This window comes from Strix aluco, chromosome 1 (assembly GCF_031877795.1).
Source record: "Strix aluco isolate bStrAlu1 chromosome 1, bStrAlu1.hap1, whole genome shotgun sequence".
Lineage (NCBI taxonomy): Eukaryota > Metazoa > Chordata > Aves > Strigiformes > Strigidae > Strix > Strix aluco.
Window position 1 is genome coordinate 115,249,926 of NC_133931.1, and position 20,722 is coordinate 115,270,647.

A 20,722-nucleotide genomic window follows, 5' to 3' on the forward strand; every position below is an offset into this window, starting at 1 on the left:
TAATACAAGAAACGGCTTGAAAGGAAAGTACAAAGGAGTTAGGATCTGGCAGGCAAATGTGATATGCATGTGGTGAGGCAGCCTGTCATCCATCTTCCTAGATGAAGACCTCCTTGTTTTCTGCTGGGCAGTTTGTAGATGTCCAGCAGAGTGTGTACGACAAAATGGGTGCACATCTAACAAAAATAGTTATGTTCGTAAAATCCAGAGATGCAGGGACCAGCCCTGAAAACAGGGATGTGCTTGGTTGTCAGGGTAACGTGATCACCCCAGACAACATAGACGTCAGCAGGAATCTGCAGCACACACTGGGTACCCAAGCATACAAGTCTTCCTGCTTCCCTCTTATAATTAAGCCACAGAGGGATGCAGGTAACTGTTGCTAAGGTGCGGCTCAGTGTTTCACTGTATGTTAGGAGTCCAAGAAAACCAAAAATCTGGCTGGTGCTTAAAAAACAGTCTTACTGGTGTTACCCATGCAACTTTCCGACATAAATAAAAAGAATCAATGAACAGCAGAAAAACAGTACTGAACTATAAGGAACGATCCTTTTGTTAAACGTGGAAGTCTCCAGCAAACGTGGTCAGATCCAATGATACACAAAATGCTACTGTTACTTTCTTTTTCTTTAGGGTTACACTCACATAGCTTTGCTTTCATCAGAGCAGATGCCTGGTGTGTACATTCTCCTAAGAAGTCAATGCACAGTTTTCCAAGTTTACAAGACATTTAAAATTTGCAGCCTAACCTCTGCATAAGTACATTGCCTTCTCCATCAAACCAACAGACTTCAAACCACCACTCAGCTGCAAATACACAAAGATTCAGATATGCAATAGAATAAATGACCAGATCAACAAGTTTTGTTTGTCTGCCTTGCTAATGATCCCATAAAACAGATAAAGTGAAGTCATATGGCTGACTAAAGCAAAAATGTGCATTTTTTCAGGAATTTTTACTAAGGAAAGTAGTGAGACTTTCTAACAGTCACTGATCCCACAGCATTACCAGTGTGTGTTTACAGATAACTCTTCTATTACAGTCTACTCACTTGGTGTTTTGGATAGATATTTCCCTGAAAACATTTTCAGAAAGGTATCCAGCTGAAAAGAATTCCCATGGAGTAGAAAACATTAAATATTCTGAATTTTTAATATTAAAATTGATGAGAAGAACCTTGTGTTTTTTGAATATTGTTCTACATCACCACTGTTGTTTTCTTTAAAGAGTACCTTCCTTAAAAAAAATGTATTTAAACCACTTTGTTTAAATCCCTCTAGAGGTTAGACCAGCTCTTTAGCTCTTATGCAGTGACTAAAAACATTCAGTCACTAAATGGGACACACATTAGTGGTTGTGCAGGAGAAATAAATAATACGATTTAAAAAAAAACATTCAGGTAAAACTAAGTTTATTTTTTCATTGTTCTGATATTAGAGGACAATTTATACTCAGCAGGGATTGATGGCAGAGGGAGATTTAAAAAAAAAAAAAAATATGGAGTAAAGCCTAAGGAAAAAAGGTGGAAAACATCCCACTCAATTTTCAAAGGAGCAAACTGTACAATCAGTGTAGGCTAAAATCTTTTCTTTTACTCTCAACCATGGCTGGGACCTATCTGCAGCCAATTTTGCAACACAGCCTTTCCCCAGCTGGTGAAAGATCCTGCTTCTTCGTTCCTGAAGCCCAAGAAACTTAACTGTTCTCATCTGTCCCTCCTTCCTCCCTTGATATGTCATAAACTGGCTGGTTTGCATTTAGGGCTAATAGGTTTTATGTGGCAAATGAAAAGTCTTTCCAGAATAATTTCACAGTCAATACTAAGATGCCAGTGAACTTTCTCTGTTTTACTTGAAACTGAGTTGGTGTTGCTAGCATAAATATTTACTTTATATCCATAAACACACATACACCTTCCCCCCACACACCCTTGTGACCATTATAAAGCTATACAGCTCATATTACCCACCTACATATAAAGAGATTTTTCAAGTTATAAATTGAAAAGTCTATTAGCAGATGTAGGAAACCAACGATACGAAACATCAAACAGCCATACTCTCAGCTAATATCTTGTTTTGCATAATTTACAGATTATTAACAATCTAAAGTTTGCTTCATCAATACGGGAATGGACTTTTTAGGCACATTTCCCACATCTTGCTCTTCCGGTCCCATGCACATCCCTCCCTGCGTCGTCAACTCAGCAGTCTCCCTCCCTCCGAGCCGCACGCCGCACGCCCCCGAGCTGGTGTGGTAGAAACCCCCCGGGTTTCATTAGTAGCTGCCGCAGAATTAAACACTGAAGACTCACAAAGACCACAAAACATCGACTGAGTTAACACAGGAGTCAGGTAACAAATGTAAGTTACAAATAAAAACATTCAGTTTCTGTTTTATATCATCATCATATGCATTAAAGACAAATAATACAAGAAATAGTTTTAATATATCTTTTGCGTGCTTCATATTAAGAAACTTTTAAAATTTCTTGCAATTACTGCTCTAAGCTGTGATCTAAAATACAAAACAAACTCAGGCAAGGCCAAGAGTCATTTTAAATTAAGTTTAAAATCTATATCAAATATCTCTCTGGTGTTGTTTAGGTGATAACAGATTATAACCTTTTTTTAAACATCATATTGTTTTCAATTCCACTTGACTAACATCAGACAGGAAAAGCAGTTTGACACCTTTCTTAGAGAAGTTCTGCCAACACCTGGCACAAGGCAGGTGGGGATTGCAGACAGTATGAACAAGAGTTCCAGATGCCCCTAAAATAACATGAAAGCAGAGCTGGCTCTCAAAAGCACTCTGGATTTCTGGCTGCCCTTATGACTTCCTATCTCAAGTAAGAGTAGGCCTTTGTCTCCATGCTTGGCTACACAAAATAAAATTATTCCAAAATTTTAGGAGTTAGAAAATAATAAGACATTACAGGAAACAAAAAAAAAAAAAAAAAAAAAAAAAAAAAAAAGGGGGGGGGGGGGAAAGAGTCAAAATCTAATGAAGTTAATTCTGGGAGTTTTGATGAGATTCCCTGAACTTGTTTCTTTTTCCTTTCTTTTCCATGGCAGAACAGCATTTGAGGAAGATTAAGTTTATCTGTAGGATGTATACACATAGGCAATTAGCTCAGAAAACTTCACAGGTGATCTCAATGTTCATTTGTGAGCGAGGTCAGGTATGACTGTCATCTCTTTCTGAATTCTTAGATACTTACTGAATTCCCATATAAGAATGCACAAGCTGTAACAGAAATTTATTGAAGTCAACAAACTGGAAGTTAGACATATTTGAAGGAATCAGATGGTTATGAAGCTTATACACGGAGTCAGTGATAGAATGATTTTTGTGAGTCTTAACGTAAAATTCCCAAGCCTCAGTTGAAGGACTTAAAGGACATCTATTCGTAACCCAGACGAAAAGAGTAAGGTCAGTAAGCATGCACAGATATAACTCAGGCCAGGACTAGGCTAAATATATCTAATATTGGTTTAAAAAATACCTACCATCAAATCTTGATTTGCATCAGTCTTCACTAATTGGCTCACATGAATCCAGATTCCTCTGTGCATTATAAGTAACTGTCATCAACTGTCAAATTTATTATGCTTTCCATTAAAAAAATTACCCTGATGCAAGTGGTGGGAGTGGCCCTTTATATTTTTGTTACTAGTTGCAGAAGGGTACTAGCTGGAGAGCTGTAAGGAAAGCAGGGTCTGGCCATTGCACTGGCTTGGGGTTGCAATTTTATTCCATAGCAAAACCCTCCTCCTCCTACCCACCAGGCCTCTTTCTCTATCCACTGTGGACCTCACACCCTTCTGGTTTTGCTGATTCTTGACTGCTCAAGACTTCTCCTTTTCCTACTAAAACCTCAACAGCTAAAAGTTAATTATCAACCATTTATCTCTGTGACATTGGGTGGTTTTTATGTATGCATTCAAGTACGTCTGTATGACACTCCAGGATCAAGGATGATCTCTGCCTCCCCCTTTCAAACACAAAAATAATCAATGCAAATACTTTAGTAGTAATGCCATAGCCATTCATCATTCCTGATCTTAAAACTAAGATCTCTGCTTTGAAGTGAGCATAGGTTAAATGACAGTACCAGCCCCCTCAGTAATTATGTCCATTTTATGGCAAGTTTTCTGGTATACAACAGCTGGCTTTATTATTATTAATGCTGCACATTGACTACAAAAACTCTGACCTGAATGGGATAAAACCAAACCAGCTGTTTCATCTCCTTTCATCTATCCACATCTCAAAGGGGGCTTTGTGCACCATTGGTTTTTACCGAAGAGCTGAAAAATCACGTCACAACAGGGACCCGATGTATGTATGTGGGTCATCTAATAACCAGCAATCCAGAGCCCCGCCGACAGAAATCTCTGCCCAGCCGATCCTTCACTGCTTAATCTCACAAGGCTGAATTTGCACGGAGGAAAACAACGAGCACTCACTCCACTTAATTTCTCCAGTGAATAAATAAAGAGATGAGACGGCCAGCATGTTCTACAACAGAAACTGCCCTGAAAGTCCAGTTGAGCAGTAGGACTGGGGGAGGGAAAGGGTTTTATTCCTCAAAATTAGAAAAACAAAACCCAAATGCTAACTTAGATCCATTATGTTGCTTCTGCACACAATATAAAAATCACTCTTTTCCACCACAGAAAATGACTTCTCCCAGCCTTCTCCCTCACAGCCTCCTTAGTTACCCTGGTTTTGTACACCATACTCCTGTCACCAGATGAGATACATCAGTACTGTCCACCAACTTAAGATGACAAAAGCTCAAAAATAGAACATATTAATTACAGATCTCTCTTAATTTCACTTGCAAAGAATAATTAGAGAGCAAAAGAAGCCCACACAAAACCCAAAAACATCCCACAGCCACTCAGTGGACTTCACCAACGTTCACCCGTAGTTCCCATTTAATGATCTCAGACATGATTACTGGTAAAGCCTGGAACCAGAACAATTCAATTTTATGGAAAGACACCAAGTACAAACTTACCTCACTAAGATACTGCAGTGGTTAACTAGTGCAGCTTTGACTTGAGATGACATTGCTACTACCAGAAGATTACACATGTAAAGCATGTTTTAAGGTATTATTTAGCCATGCTTCCAACACGCCTGACTCTTTTCAGGCTTCTTCTCAAACAAAAGGCCATTCAATACATCACTTTTTGTAGTCTGAAAAAAATTATTAATTCAAATAGATGTTTACTTCCAACAGCAATAACTATTAAAACAGGATGCAAAGAACATGCATAAGCAGTATTATACACACCGCTGTGTTTCCTGTATTTTAAGTTGTCACTATAACAATTAACAATATGGTACCTCATATGTCCTTTAGTGAGTTAAGGAATCAGTCAACTTTATAATGAGGCACAGCTGTTAATTGAACATATTCCATGTACCAATAGTTGCACGCTGCACAGAGGGCAACCCTGACTTACAACAGTCAGGACCACAGTGAGAACCCCACAGCTCCACCTGCACCTGGGGCTGCCCAGGGCACATCCAGGCATTGGGCAGGCCCAGAGCACAGTGTCACCAGGTGGCTCTCTGCTCCTGCACGAGCTCCAGTGGGACTAGTGAGATTTCGGTGGCCTTTTGCCAGGGGGAGCCTCTGAAGCACATGAGTGCAGCAGAGCGCAGCAGAAATGAGGTGTCTTTAACCCAGAAGCACCCTGGCACAGGGTCAGTATCCCCTGAAACTAGGCAGGCGTGAAGAGCTTGAAGGGAAACAGTGGGATACAGAAGCACAAACACCCAGAAAGAAGAAGGCAAGGAATTAGCCTCATGAGCAAATCTCAAATCAAAATCCTCTCTCCTCTTCAGCCCGAGACACACACCACCAGGGAACTGTGGCGGTGCTGCAACACAGCATTTCCCTTTGCACAGAAAAGTGCCTAGTGAAAAATATTCCTGTAAAACTTTTATTGTGCTGCTCCAAGCCTCAATGTCAGGGCTGTTCCAAGTTTTACTCAGATCAGAGGGCAGGACTCTCCTCCCTCCTCTCTACACCAAAGTGCCACAGAAGCTTTCCTCGGAGTAACAAGGGGAAACGCTCACCTGCAAATGAAGAAAATTGCATTCACACCATTATACCCATGAGAGAACCACATGTCTTTGTTAATAAGCACTATTAACATAAAATGTGACTTTGGTAGCAAGTCAGCTTCCTTCAACTGGCCTTAAACTAACAGGCCTGCCACAGGTCAATGCCGAACTTCACACTGCTCGAGATCTCCACATTTCAGGACTGAAACTATCAGAAGGCCTGCTCACACCTCGGGCGATATCGGCATCAAAAGTGTCCTTAATGGGACCAAGTTGGAGCACAGCAGTACTCAGACTTTTAATTAAAATATTTAACATGCAAGTTATAGTGCAATTTTATCACCTGCAGCACTTCCACACAGTCTCTCATCTCAAGTTTAGTGTTAATGGTTCAAACAATAATTACAAAAAATAACTAATTTGGAGAAATGATATACAAAACATTACAAAAAACTTCTTTGGGATACTTGTAATACACTCCAAAGATTAATCCCCAAGTAGGGTAAAAACAAAGCAAAGCAAACCACTTGCACAGCCCCACTGGAGTAACTCCTCTGCAGTAACCATTCTTTGCAGCATCAAGGATTTAGTGTTACAACTCGTGATGTTCCATTAAAGCCTTGGAAACAGCAGAAACTCTTTAAAATACATGTTACTATAAAAATTTCAATAGCGTACCTAAAAAGAATAAAAAACTAGTTGTGAACAACAGATTTGAATTTAATCTGAACTAGTCAAAAATTTGCTTCTGACTGTTCAAAAACACCTTGTTTTTAGCATTATGTAGACAATGACAGTGCACGATGATCTGCAATCATAACAGAATACAGAATTAGAAACAAACACATCTAAAAGTATTATGAAGAGCCGCTAAAGTTTTGATGATGGATATAAAGGAAGCAGTAAACAATTTCCAACTTGGCAGAACAACTCAACTCAATTTGTTATGGAGATTAAATACTGAGAAGCATATCTGCACATACCTGTATTGCCATATAACAAAAATAAAAACAGAGATAAAAATTTCTAACTTCTGATGTTTTTACTAGCTACTTTTATCTTATATGCTGTGTAATATGCGAAAGCATCAAGGATAAATAAAACTCATAGTCCCTCTTGTGAAGGCAGTACCATTCAAAAGTTAGATTTTCATAGCTCTAAAACAGTCTCAAAAGGGTATATAATCCAACCAGCTACGTGCATGCACGCTTCCCTCTCTAACTTTCTCAAATCCAAGCTATGGCCATAGGAAATGGGGATTAAAGATCAAGGCAGACTTCAGCTTCTGCTGCAAACAGGTGGCCAGAGGCATGAGTGCACCCTAGACTCCAGCCCCAAATGCGGCCTCTGACAACACGCAGCAGCCAGTTTCTTCTGCAATCCTCTGTGCAAATGGAATGAGTGGGGGGAAGCGCGAGTCTTGGTATGTCTACAAGGTCAGAAGCACACCCGCCTTGGCTACTGCTGGCCCTGCACACTGGAGCTGTACACGCCACTGCAACGGGGCTGGCCATGGAGGAGCCAGGTCCCCTCCCAGTGCCACCCCCTGCCCCACAGTGCAGGCTGAGGTAGAGGTGAGTCACCCTTGGCAGGTGCCTGATTCCCTCCAGTGACTATATATTGAGCCAGAACAACCGGTTCAGACGGAGGCATCTCAAAGTTGGACATCTGAGCGAAGGCAGATGAATCCTACTCGTCGCCTCTGAGTCATGGTTCCTCCCCGGTTTTTCACCTGAGGCTGCACAACTGTGTAACACCCACAGGCAGGACTTTAAAATTACATCCTGGCCAACAGCAATCTGTAAAACGGAGGATACAAAATTTGACAGTTTTATCATAAATAGCCTTTAGGCCTTCTAAAAAAGAAGCCATGCAGGGAAAACAATTACTGCCAGATAACCATCTGTTTTAATGGGAGTGCAGACCTCCTCTGAAAATTAACTTTAAAATGGTATTGTAGGGATATGTTTATTGCTCCTCAGTGATAAAAATAACACTAGCATTTAATTTGACTGTCAGGGCTGAAACTTCCATCAAAGCACCAAAGCTGCAATCTCCCTGGTTTACACAGCACCATCAGCCCCATTGCTAACGCTGTATTAGCTTTGCAATCCTAAGAGAAGTAAAAGTCATGCTAAAAATTGCTTTGGTGACCAAAATAAGTAGATGATATTTGAAGCTGTAGAGAGAAAGCACTTCTGTTGTAACAATTTTATGCTGTCATTTTAACAGACTATAAATAGATTTAAAAATATTTACTGAAGGCCAAATTCTGCGGAGCTGAATTTACCCAGCGGCATTATGTAAGAAAGGACTGCAGAACGGAGCACTAAATGGGGCTGATAATACAGCTCTAGAAATAATATATTCTGTTTTCATGCATTCCACTTTTTTTCTCAGTTCTTAAATTGATAAATTTGCACTGATACTTTTCTCTTCCAACAGTATCCACAAATCTCTAGTATCTGATGATGATGAACTGGAATGAGAACTGGCACTTACAGGCCCTTTACACCAGTCTTCCCTCCTTCGCCCAAAAAGAGTTTTGCTATAAACTCAACCAAAAATTATAGAAGGGCAGATTTAACGGAAATATTCTTCAAAGATGATGAATCAAAATCTCTCTGAAATACTTATATCATTGTCATTTAATTTCACTGAAAAGATTTACAGTACTTGAAATACTTTGGTAAGTATAATGGATTAGTGATCTGCCAACACCAAACAGAGATGATCTGGGTCAGGCATTTCTGCCAGCTGCCCGTCCTCCTGCCTGCCTGCCTGGGGTCCCGCACTCCCAGCTCCCCAGGCTGCTAAAAGAAACTTTCTAATTTATCCTGCATATTCGGGCACAGTAAAGTCAGTGGCACTGACAACAAAACAGTAGGTTGCTCTTGTATTCCACATTTAATTCTTAAATGAAGACAGCCCTTGCTTTTAGGCCTACAACCAAACATACCACAATTTCTTTACTATAATAATAATAGCAGAATATATCCAAAGCCAGCAGAAAGAAAGTTAGTAACTCCATGGTACAATTCATTCTTCTCAGAGCACAGCAAAGTTTTTCCTCACCCACACAGTTTCCCACCAGTACAGAAGACATGTTCAACAGCACAGGTGGAAACAGTCTCCAAAGCCAGAAGAAAACAGAATCAACACCCCTTACCATTAACTTTCCCCTTTCCTTGTTCTACCTCCATACAGTAAGGGACCAGGCAAGCAGTCAGGCAAGGGCTCACAGCAGCAAAACTTCCCCAGCACAGGATCTAAGACTCTGATCCTGGGATGTCCATAGGGACCTACAGGGTTTGCTGGCCACATCCACCTCCCCCTGCAAAGCCATAGATGTTACCAACAGAGGAGGGGAGATGCTCCGAGCCTCAACTCTAAGAGTAGTTCCAATTCTCTCCCCAAAATAACTCATTTAAACCTCACAATGTTGTTAAACCACCATGATTTGCTCGCCTACACGACAGAACTTCCAGGCTGCTCTCCATGACCTACACTAAACGGCAATGTGTATGCCCAAACCCTTCTAGTTTATGGCTTCAGGTGGAACAATATTTGACTGAGACGGGATCAAATACGCATCCTTTGCTCAGCACTGGCAACAGTAAGTAAAATGCTGAAGTGTAAATGCCCATCTTGAGACAATCCAGTTTTTGGGTTTTACCTCAAACAGATAACAACTACCCTTTGGTATGGAGTTTCAACTAGTGGTATATCATGGTCAGAGGATGCCACGGAATGTAATAAAATCTATAAAGTATTTCTAAATCACCATTTCACACAACAGCCTATTGAAAGAGGATATAAAGTCTGACTCACTGTAATCTTCATATATTTAATGGATTTTTTCCACACTCCAGTTGGGCTCCATACCAACAGGAAGAAGGTTATTTCCCTCAGTGAAGATCATTAACAATTCATATGCAGCGCTTTCTACCATATGTGGCTCATCAGCTGACTGCCTTGATCTGTTAACCAGTCTGGTGGTGGGGTTCTTTTAGCTTAAATAAGGAGCACATTATTTTATATTTTTAATAATATTACAGAGAACGATACTAAAGTCATTTACTGTGAAAGAAATGTTGCTTTTATTCAGAAACATGGTTGTTTAATCATCCTCTACCTAAACGTGTTGCTCACTTTTCTCCCTTTCTCCTGTACGCTTGCGGGGGAAGAAAGAGATGTGGGAGGACATTTGCAAGACATAAAAAGCTTCAGAAGTTTCCAGTTGGTACCATGCACTGATAAAACCTTGTTTCAAATCAGCTAGAAAACGAGAAAAAGAGGGAAAATTCGTAGTAAAGAACAGTTTTCTCAGTACCTTCCAATCACTACTTAGTTTACCCAGAAAGGGGTGAAATAGTCTCTTTCCATCAACATAGAAAAGGCTGGATTTTAATCAAATACTTTAGAAAATTTACAGATTTCAAAGTTTTTTTCTACAAATCTCAGCACTATCTTTACTGCACTTCCTCCCTGCACTGAATCACCATTTTGTAAGCATCCAGTTTTTGTTTAAATATGAGCAATTAGAGGAAACGCACCAAAAGAGGAAATAATGGTTCCACATCAGCCTTATGCAGAGTTATAGTTACTGAAATAAATTAAACCATTTGTGAGAAATGAGAAAAAAATGTGCAATATATTTCTCCAAGCTACTTACATTCTGTGCTCAATCTGAGACAAAGATACTCTCACCGGTATAACAAGACTCTGACCAACAGTCCAGCAAAATTGTAAATTAATAATGATACCCCTACTCCCACAGTCAAACACATCCTAAAGTATCTGCTGCATTCTGACCCTTTATTTGATACAGTACTGACTTAATCTTTTTCCATAATACATATAAATTATAGTCATTTATTCAATGAACTTATATTTTAAATGTGCATTTCAAATGTGTTCATCTCAGAGCCCCAGAGCAGTCTATAGGTATCACACAATCAAAATTTACTTTCTCAAGGAAATAGAAACCTCTGCAAAAGAAACCACCAAGAGCAACCAGTGCATCCATGCAATCGGATGGCTTGGTCCAGAACAGATCTGTTTTCAGAAAACACTGACAGATCAAGCATGACCTTCAGTTATTATGTCTGCCCTCCAGATTCCTAATCCTGCTCCATGAAACCTGTATCTACTTCAGAAAGAAGGTAAGCTGAATTATTCCAAACCCAGTATTTAATGGTTTCTGCACTGACAGGAAAACACAAGAGTTCCTAAGCTGCATAAAGATACTGCCAGAAAAAAAGTAAAGGAATTTTGGCTGTTTTCCTACAACATTCAAACAGCCAAAAACACAAATTTTACAAACACAGCAAAGGGCCATAAAGGATCATTTTGGTTGTGTTTGTTTTGAAAAGAAACTTGTTTTAAAATCATGCACTCACAACCAGAAAGACAGGGGAAGGTCTAGCACAGGCAACTCCAGGGTTCTGCTCCTCACCTCTCATGCAGTTTGGGGCAAACTATTAACCTCCACAGCATGCTCAACACCCCTGGCTTTTCATTTGCCTAGAGGGATTTGAAATGCACAACAAAGCTGAGATGTGGTAGCATTTCTAGTTCAATGCTGTTCTAGAGAAGCGAAACCTGAGTTTAAGATTTTAATATTTTATTAAGATTCTTCTTACATATTCAAGGGCTTGGCCCAGAGATTAATATGAAGTATTTTTTCTGCCTTAGATACCAGCAGAGATTTGGATATACCAATTATATATGTGTGGTGTTGTACTAGAGCTTCCTTGGCATAGCCAGCGAAACTATCTGCGTTTTTCAAGTATTGTTCTTAGATGGCACCAACAATGAGCTTACTATACTACCAAATGTCTATCTTAAAAAAAAAAAAAAAAAATTCTGACAATCCTGGAAGCTGAATATCATTATTATGCAAAGACTTAAGGAATTTGTTTTATGGTACAGTAATAACACAGCATATTGTTAACAAGATGAAATCAGCTTAGTGGTCACAAGAACAGAGGTGAAATCAAGTAAGATCATTTCTCTAAAAGGAAAAGATGTCTTGACAAAGACAGTAATCAAGAGTTATTTTGTAAATGGATTGGCTGATGCTTCCAAAGGCATCAAAAAGACTCAGTTATTTAAGATAGGAGATTCTAGTAAATAAAAATTATAGTGTTTCATTTATAAATCCCTTTCTTCTCAATTTCATTTGCAATTAAAGTGGATATTATAATATACACACAACATATAAGAAAATCTCTTCTGGCCTTATTTGTGGAAAATTAAAAACCTGTTCCTCTTTCTAACAAAACAAATGAAAGTAAGATTTCTCTTCCAATAAAACAGTACTCATCTGTAAAAAGGGTAGAACTTTTTTTTTTCTTTTTCTCTTTATTTTCAGTTTGACTGAATATTCAGAAAACACCAAAGAAATTATTTCAGTGGGACTGAAGGAAGGAAATTAGGCAAGAATTGGAGGCCAGATTCTACAATGGTTTCATGGATTTGAGATTTCATTTCTAATGGATGGATGCTGATACACTTTGAACCCATTTAGGATTAAGTCTTCTTTTGTCCCTACACAGCTGAGTATCTTCAGCTGTAGTAGCCATCAGCTTCTGAGCTGGAATGAGTAGCAGGGAAAGGCAGAAAACTATCTTGATCATGCAAACAAAAGCATGTTTAAATAAGATACAATCAGTACTGCAAAAATGGGAAGATGTGAGCTAGAGGAGGCAATATTTTTACAGGTAGCCAACCTCCATAAGGGAACTACCATCCTGAAGTCTCATATTAGACAATGCGTCTGATAACAAAACAATGCTCAAGAGTTGCCGAAAATTAGGAAGCCTCCAAATCTTTATGTGTTGCTGTTGCAGTATTTGCAAGATCTGATTCACTGATTCGAAGTGCAACCCCCTTCTGCTTCAGCTCACCAGCTGAAAACATATCCCCATGACAACCCGGGAGCCGTGGAGGAGAGCACAACACCCAACCTACTGTGAAGCAATGCTGAAGCCTTCCTCCAAAGAAATGCGCCAACACACAAGAGCATGTTTTCTCTCACTGCCATGGGGACCATACATGTGTGTGTCACCCTGGATAAGAAAATTAAAAGGAGAATGGCACGAGGTGCATGCCAGCAACCTTAACACTCTGATAACTTTTTTAATTCAACAGTGACAATACCATTTCTGGTATCTAATATATTGCTTATGTATGTGCAGGCTGGGGAAAAGGGTTGTTTAGCAACCCAAACATCTATCTCCAGCTTGAGCAGAATCAATGACCAACCCAAACTTGCAGTGTGAATCCATTATATCTTAGACCAGGGAAACTGGTTTTCCTCCTCAACAATATGCAGAAGTCGTCTGCTAATGGTAAGGTTTGAGTTGAACAAAACATTAGTTCTACAACTGCATTTGTCTAGATCAACACTGCAGACAGATTATATTAATTTCACCACTAAAAGCAAAATAATTAGCTACATTTATCACAAACAACATCAAACACTGTATCTCAGCAGTTGTACTGCTGATTCAATTATTTTGCCTCTGCCTGTTACATAAGCTCCACTTTGCAGCTCCAGGTGATACAGGGAAAACCCAAATTCATGCCACTTTTGAAGCCTATGTTACAGCACAAAGACAGAGAAAAATATGTTGTGAAAAAATCAGGAGAATAACTTGCTCTATTATTTTGCAGTAGTTCCACTTCAGTCATTTCATAAACATAGTCTCATCAGACGCTTTGAGCAAGGAATAAATGGGTTTGGCAACCACTTACCCAAGCATTGAAATGATCCCTGGTTAAAATAAAATATGATTGTAACAAGCTCAAGGCAGTTGGTACTTGTGTGCACTATTTCATCTTCACCAAATATGATAATTAACTCACATGGTGAAATCCCAGCTGAAGAGAAACCAAGAGCAATACCTCATTATCTTGAGGCCATGGTGACCTTTAATTCTCCTAAAAAGGCTCCACAAATCCTGTTAAAACAGAGTCCCTTTATTACAAAATTATAATGAGCACATATGACTTGCCACATTTTTTCCTATTGTTTCCAGAAATTGGTTCTGGAAAACAAATCCTACCAATGTAGTCTTCAGGGTCTGGCAGGCTCACAATTCAGCTCTTCCCAGAGAGCATAAAATCACAATCAACAGTGTTCATCTGGCATTTAGTGTCAACTACGAAGAGACAAAGCTGTTGTTCAAGTATTGTATAGCTATCGCTGCCTAGCTCTTAAAAAATTTCTGTGTTTAAAACTAAAATACAAGATTGAAACCTGGCATTTTTAATCATCTGTCCTTGCAATTTGTTCTGGATTGTGTGCATCATACTTCCTATTATTTCTTAATTTGATAATCTGTTGCTGAATAAGTTTGCAGTATTCATAAATTCATACCAATTATACAGTGTTATCAATAACAACAATAGTTCTCACCAGGAACTCAGGCTCTAGCTCTTCAGCATCTTCCATATCCCTTATCCCTTCCTTGTCCATATCCATATTCATCACCTGTCACGTGAGCCAACAAGGAACACGGATGCTTGGTGGGCCAAAGCCACTTGCAAGAACAGGCTGCCAAAGCTGGTTGCTGCAATTCAGAGTGACACTGCTATACATGTGCTCTTCAGAGACCTTACAGGACACAACAGCTTAAAAGTTGACAAGCACCTCAAGGCACCTCCCAGGAACCAGCATGCGGTTGGCACCCACAGCGTACCTGTCACCTTCTGGGAGCTCCCCCAGCTCCAGGCCATCACTGGAACCTGGCGTCCATGCTCAGGGAAAGCCCACGCGCTACCTGTGCCCAGCAGCCTGCAAATCCCATCTGTCTCTTTGACAAGCAATTTCACATTCTTTCTAGGAAGGATTTTAGGACAACTGCCAAAACAGACTTCTTTCAATTGTTTCTGCCTCGTGCTGTCACCACAAAGACACGTGGGATAGCTGGAGAGGGGGACCTACCACGGAGCAAATACACATACCTGGGATTTCCCAGTGGACATACAACCAGTGCTGTTTGACAGGGCAGTACACGCAGGCAAAAATGGGCCAAGAAGCCACCCAGGGAGCCAGTACTGCTCCACATAACAGTGCAGAGTCCGTGTCGCCATCTCACATTGTGTAGTCATCCCACCCTGTAAGTGCCATAGCCTGCACGGGCTGTTTTGAATGCTGCACCAAGTGCATTCTGGGGTGAAAGTCCAATTTTTCAAGGCAGATTAGACACACAAGGACTCACATTAATTACAGGTTCTGGGCACTAATCCATGAAGACAGGTGCAGAAACCATAAGTTTACTGCTGCTTCAAGAGTTTTGCAATGGCAAGCCAGAATCAGTACGTGCTCCCGTCCCTGGGATACAACCTCCTCTGTGTCTAAACAAAAAAAGCGAAGCAGCACAAAATAGCAAACATTCACATGTGAGTGCTGCTCAGAACTTAACTCTGACAGAAACGCTGATGGCCCTTCTACAAACCCCTCTCCTGGCCTTCTTCATACTTTGCATTTACTTCATATATTAATTTTATCACAGAAATAAAAGTTGAGCTTTACTGTTGAAATGACTGGTCTAAACACACAAGCTTTTTTTAGAAAAAGTTTCTATTAGCTCCTTTTAAAGAGTCAGAATGGGCTAAAACAGCATTCCTACTAATGAGCACTGGTGTGCTGCAATATGTACCTTCCAACATCAACAACAAAAATTTTCTTCATGAGAGGCTGCTTACCGTTACACTCTACCAGATAAAGCTTGGAGAACTTGTCTGAAACACTTACTGGGTTCTCCATTCCCATCACCTGCCCCTGCACTGGGGGGAACGGGGGAAAATCTGAGAAGACTTTCTGCAGGCTTTCCTGCTTTTACTGACACGGAGAGACCCAATTGTATGGCCCTTGTTCTGGTTGAGTAAACACAACTCCCCCTGAGGCCAAAAAAGCTAATTTGGATCATTAGGCAGAGGCACTGCTACTGAAGAAAGTAAGATGTTTCCCTCCTCCAGCAGCTGAACTCAATGCCATGTTCCCAGCCTTTGCCAGCTCAGAAAATACCACCAGTTTCAGGTCTCCAACTGACTGCCAAGACAGACACACAACGCAGTCTCTAATTTGAAGATAAAGCATGCATGAAGGTCCCACGCACTGCCTTCATCCATTCCTGCAGCTGAAACACATCCAAGATAGAGGACAACAGGTATCTCCAAGGAAAGGTATGTAGCTAAGGTTGAATAATGTCTATGTTTACACTGCGCTGAAGCAACAAATGCCAAACACACCAATATATCTCCATAATCAATATCCCTCTTCCTCCATCATAACACATTCATGAATCCTGGACATGTACATCCTAGAATCCTATCTTATAACCCGAAGGGATCTAACTCTTCCTCAACAAAACTTTACGGGTGCTATTAACCAATTACTAGACACTTGAATGAATTCCCAAAGGTATCTGAAGGGGCAAAAACAGTTACCAGTGGGAGAACATATTTCACAATCACTGAATCCCTTTTCTCTCCCTCCTGACCCACAGGTGAGACCTTGAAAGTATCTTCAAAACAAAACTACCTCAGCACAGAATCTAAAATGAGTGATTTTGACCACTAAAAGCGGCAGATTGGCACATTGTAACTTCCCATACACCCCTCCCTCAACCAGTCCTTTAACATGTTTTCAATTATGCAAATAATTTACATAATTAAGTTAAACTCAGTATGTTTTTTTCAACTGGTCAGAATTAGCATTAACTTGAGAAATTCTGCTGTCATGCTGATTTCACTTCTGTACTCTCAATTAAGGCAACCCCCTGAGCCTCTCTGGTTTCAATAGCTTAGTTTGATTCATGTAGGGCAAATCCAGGGCAAATTTTAGTATAATCTGGAACCTAAAAGGCATTCTGAACCCAGCATTTTTACTAGTATTTCAACAGCATGGCTGGAAAGTGAAAACATAAAAGACAAATACAAGCTCATGTTCAAAAATTGTAAACTGTATACAACCACTACAATTCAGGCATAAACAATCCACTGTGCTGCAGCATCTCTAAATCCAACCCTTTTTTTGCAGGGAATTATGTAACATTTCTTCATCCAAAATGTATTCTGCTCCTTTTCCACCTGGCCATGCCCAGCCCACTGCGGCTATAGAGTTTACACAAAACTCACAAGTGCTCATAAAGTACCAATTATAATCCGGTCTTTTTGATTTTCCCCGTTGCAGTCCTCCCCACCTCATTTTTTAGGAGATGGGCCAGAAGCTCTTAAAAAAGATCTAGTGACTTTACAACAGTCCCATTCAAGTCAGGAAGAGATACAGATGGCCTTCAGTGATTTCTTGTGTTCAAGGAATGCCAGCTCAGAGAACAATTGTGAATGGTTGAAAGACTGACTTAAAAACATCTTGATAAACAAATACACCAATAACCCTTAAATTATTTTGTTTGCCAATAAGTAAATGCATTTAGCTTTCCAAAGCTGAAACGCCAAAGATGCAAATGTTCATTAAATTCTAAAGGCACTATAATCAATACAAGATGCAACAGTAGTTAAATTAGCATACTCTAGAGATCAAAAGGACAAATAGATCTAAGAATATGCGTTTTTGTTTAAATTGCATAGCGTGTTAAATTTAGCTGCTTACAAGCCGAACACTGTGTGCCTCATTGATACAAAATTGTCCCAATGAAGTCAATAAAAATATTTCTGTAATAAAATAAAAATAAACTAGCTTTATGTTAACAGATAACTTCTCTTCATCCAGAGAAAAATATTTTTTCTTTAAATATCACATCAAAATGTAAATTATGCAGTGGGCTGGTGCATGCCATGTAGTTTAAATGAAGAGAGCCAAGGCAGATTTCATTTTGAATGCCAAGAAGCCAGGAAGCCTTTAGTAGATTTGAGAAAATACAGTACCAAAGTACCAGTATGACTTACCCAGTGAGTAACTGGTACTTCAAGATACTGTGGGCAGTGCAGACACTACAGCGGTGTTCAGGAACATCCTTACAAGCACCTATCCAAAACAGGACCTTTTCTTTCAATGGCCACAGCAGCATGAAGGTCTTACGTGTTCTCTGGGTCTCCTCTTAAGAGGGCTTGGAAGGTGAAATGCCTGGACCCTCCCTCAACTCCACACCACACACTGCAAGCAGCCATCTTTTTCCCTTCCAGTTCCCATCAGCATGCATCCCCCCTGCAGTGACAGGCCAACAGTACCCTTTAAGATGACAGAGATAAAAAGATTCTGCTGTATTTATAGAGTATTGATTACAGGGTTGCTCTCCCAAATTAGTCATTGAAAACAGCCACTAAGAGCAGGTCAAAGGTCAATGGGATCTCATTATATTGCTGCTTTACAAATTTGTGATCCTATGCCAATCCTGAAGCAGACAGAGAGTATTTTTTGCACCATGATGAAAACAACCTTGACATCCTGTGGGAGAGCTGTTAATTTGGTGAGTGGCACTCTGTTACTGCTTTCAGTATCTTCTGTGTTGAGATCTCTTGACCTACAGTATGTCGGGCTACAGTTGAAAGCAGTGACAGTACAGACAGTGTGGTCCACAGAGTAAAATAAAGTAAAATCTTGGGTATGTCCAGGAATCCCTTTTCTTCTGAGGAACAAATATGCACTCAGAAAGTGGAGGGACAGGCCAATTAACCTGTACACAACAATGAACTCTAGCTATATCTCAGACCTCGTCCCTGTATAGGGATGTGTAATTTGGTGTCTGAAGTTTCACACATTTCTGGGCAACACACAAAACAGTTCCAGAGGCGGCCTTATGAGTTTCAGGACAACTGTTCTGAGGTCCAGGCAAGGATGGTCTCTCTGACCAGCATATAAGTATGTAAATGCCTTGTAAGAAACTTCTGTTCCTACAACAACAAAAATACAACCCCACAGGCTAAAAGGGCTGTGAAATGAACTTTAACTGCACTAAAGCCAAGACTGCCCTCTTAACATCAATAAGCAGTCAAAGACCTTGGGATATGGGACTGGAATGGCCACCAGACTGAAACCCCTCTGGGTTGAGAGGAAGGGTTCCCCAGATATCCCTGTGGCAGGCGAGGAGGCAGTGGCCAGCGGAGCAGTCCCTGTCCGTGGCACTTGCGCTGCCAACCGTGGCAGCCTGTGAGGAGCCCCCCCAACCTGGCACACCTTGGGTGGCATCCCAGATGAATGGGCCTTTCTAGCTGTATGTTGACCAAAACAGCTCCCAGCAAGTTTGTGACTGGGAATATGCTGGTTCTTTCCTTTTCTTTTCTGGACATGTTAGGAACCCAAGAATAGAAGAACATACCTGGCAATGATCCCAGACACAGGCCAGCCATGAACATATACTCTGGTTTTTGTTATTTTCCCTTCTAGTAAGCAAGTCTTGTAAGAGAATCAGCTATGATGCATCCCTGCATCGTAACTGTGCCTGTGATGCATCTATCCACAGACTATCAGTCTCAAACTGGATAGTTGTAAAATCTGTAAAGCAGCTTTTGGAATTGAAAGGCCCCTGAAGTCTGAAGTAAAAGGACTTATTCTGACTATAACAAACAAATCTTATTCCAACTGTGACAAAGGAGTCCATTCTTTCTTGCATGAAAAGCTACGTATTTTTTTAAAAATCCTTCTTTTCTACTTTGCTGGTTATATATACAGTACTTAAATAACTTGGATAAATAACAGTTACTTGGATTTCTAGAATACATAAAAGTTCTAGTCAGAATTCATGTCCCATTTTTCCATTGTTTGGCAATAGAAAGAGTCACAAGTCAATCCATCTGGGACCTGATCAGAAACCTTATTAAAATCACTAGTGAGATTCTCTGGTTAAAAGGTCTCAGTTTTGTCAAATGAATCCATCTCATTAATCTGGTTTCCACTCCTAGACAATGGATAGAGACAGACACTCCTGGGCTACAATTCACTTGACCCTCAGCTGCCTAAAACAGGGATCAGATAAATTGTGGCCAAGAAAAAACTGTATTTCTCCCTTGATTACATATGGATCCTAGTATGATTTGATCAAAGGTAAACACCTAAATTGCTATCTAAAGTTATACAAGATGATTCACAGCTTCAGTAGCTTTAACAGACTGTACCCCAAAACCTCTGTGCAGCCATTAGCCAAAATAAACCAGCATTCTCTATTCAATTGCCAGGACCCATCATGGCTGACCATCCTGCTGGCTGCTAGAATAAGAACTGAATGTACTCTTTCAGCTCTACTGCTGCATCAGAGCTGAGCTATCACAACCAGCTAGGAACTATAGCCCTTTGTCCTATGGGAAGTCTATTTTGTGTTTTATATAAAAATAACATTTCAAAATGTTATACGGAGAGAAATGCGAAAACAGAAACATTTTGTTTCAAATACCATTTTTTAAAATTAAATTCTACAAAAAAAAAAATCTAAGCTCTAACATCTTGGAGTAAAATTTCTTGTCAAGCAGCAGGAATGCATGAAAATCCCAGCTCATGACAAACCACATTCATGTGATCTGGGTGATCCTATAGCATAGCAGCACACAGGCAGGCTGCCTTCAACAAGACAGGCAAGCATGTTAACTCCAAAGTTAAAGCAGCCTGCGTACATTTTGCTCAGAGACTCATCAGAACCTATATGACAAGGTCTCCTGGATAGATTT

General features: G+C 40.1%; 1 protein-coding gene across 5 annotated transcripts in view; it reads right to left on the minus strand.

Moving 5' to 3' along the window:
* Positions 1-20,722, minus strand: part of DIP2C (disco interacting protein 2 homolog C) — a 331,218-nt gene that overhangs the window by 238,301 nt on the left and 72,195 nt on the right. The gene's annotated exons all lie outside the window — the stretch shown is intronic.